Genomic DNA, 2,111 nt, shown 5'->3' on the forward strand with positions numbered 1-2,111 from the left:
ATAAATATATGTATATATATATATATATATTTATATTTCGAGCGAGTTCGTTGCCAGTACCACTGGACTGTCTCCTGTGCAGGTGGCACGTAAAATACACCAATTCGAGTGTGGCCATTGCCAGTACCTCCTGACTGGCCTTCGTGCCGGTGGCACGTAAAAGCACCCACTACACTCTCGGAGTGGTTGGCGTTAGGAAGGGCATCCAGCTGTAGAAACTCTGCCAAATCAGATTGGAGGCTGGTGCAACCTCCTGGTACACCAGTCCGCAGTCAAATCGTCCAACCCATGCTAGCATGGAAAGCGGACGTTAAACGATGATGATGATACTACATATATAGACTTATATATACATATATATATACATACGTATATACACATATATATATATATATATACATACATATATACACATATATATATACATACATATATACACACATATATATACATACATATATACACACATATACATACATATACATTACTACACACACACAGAGTGAAAACCGTTTATTGTAATCATTTTGAAATAAAGTCTTTTAATTTCTAATAACTGGTCAATAACATTAGCTGTGGTTATAAGTGGTTGCCAGTGCATGTGTATATGACATATATAAATACATACATATATATATATATATATATATATACATGCACACACTCGTACACTCATATGCATATGTGTATTCATAATGCAATGCACTCAAAACATATTTTTTCGTTATGTATTTAGAATGCATTAATATTAACAAAGATGCAAATTTTAATGGCAACTTTAACGAGTCTTCACTGGTCTGACGAGAATTTGTCCAAAGATCAGAATGGAAACGCATTGTAAAGGTTTGATCAACGGAGAAACAAAGAAAACCAGAATAACTAACCAGATATACAGTACCGAAATAGAATCTATTCATTATTATGATAGCATTTATATTATCATTATTATTCAGGTGGTGAGCTGGCTAAACTGTTAACATGCTGGATGGAATACTTAGCAGTATTGCACCTGTCGCTACGTTCTGAATTCCGTCAGGTCGACTTTGCTTATAAGCCTTTTGGGGTTGATAAAATAAGTACCAGTTGAATACTGGGGTCAATGTAATCGACTTAACCCCACCCCCAAAACTGCTGCCCTTGTGGCAAAATTTGAAACCATTATTATCATTATTATTATTATTATTAAGTTGGTGAGCTGGCAGAATAGTTAGCACACCGAGCAAAATGCTGAGCAGCACTTTGCCTGTTGCTACATTCTCAGTTCAAATTCTGCCGAGGTCGACTATGCCTTTCATCCTTTCAGGTCAATGTAATCGACTTAATCCCTTCCCTCAAATTTGAGCCTTCATCTTCCAGTAGGAAGAATTATTAAGGCATATTATTATTATTATTATTACTATTATTACTGTTATTATTTGAGCCTCACGGAGGTAATATGGCCAATACTTGTGTCATGTAAAAAGCACCATTCAAGCACTTGGACCTCACAGAGGCAACACAAGCAATGCTGGTGGAATGTAACTGGCACCTGTGCCGTTGTCATGTAAAAAGCACCCATTACACTCTCAGAGTGGTTGGCATTAGCAAGGGCATCCAGCCATGGAAACCATGCCAAATCAGACTGGAGTCTGGTGCAGCCACTCAACTTACCAGCCCTGGTCAAACTGTCTAACTCATGCCAGCATGGACAAAAGATGGTAAATGATGATGATGGTTATTACTATTATTTGGGCCTCATGGAGGCAATGTAGCCGATACCTGTGTCATGTAAAAAGCACCATTCAAGCACTGGGCCTCACAGAGGCAATGCAACCAATGCTGGTGACATGTAACTGGCATCTATGCTGTTGTCATGTAAAAAGCACCTGGAAGGCATTAGAAAGGGCATCCAGCTGTAGAAACCATGCCAAATCAGACTGGAGTCTGGTGCAGCCCCTCAGCTTACTCATTTCTACAGTTAAGTGAATTGGAGCAATGTGAAATAAAGTGTCTTGCCGAAGAACACAACACACAATCCAGGAATCAAACTCACTACCTTGTGATAGTGAACCCAATGCTCTAACTACTGAGCCATGCACCTTTATATGTTATATATATATATATATATATAT

At 38.2% G+C, this 2,111-nt stretch overlaps 1 protein-coding gene across 4 annotated transcripts in view; it reads right to left on the reverse strand.

The window, feature by feature from the left end:
• LOC106879154 (myb-like protein U) overlaps nt 1-2,111 on the reverse strand; it is a 196,385-nt gene that overhangs the window by 120,102 nt on the left and 74,172 nt on the right. The gene's annotated exons all lie outside the window — the stretch shown is intronic.

This window comes from Octopus bimaculoides, chromosome 5 (genome assembly GCF_001194135.2).
Source record: "Octopus bimaculoides isolate UCB-OBI-ISO-001 chromosome 5, ASM119413v2, whole genome shotgun sequence".
In the NCBI taxonomy this organism is placed as follows: Eukaryota; Metazoa; Mollusca; class Cephalopoda; order Octopoda; family Octopodidae; genus Octopus; species Octopus bimaculoides.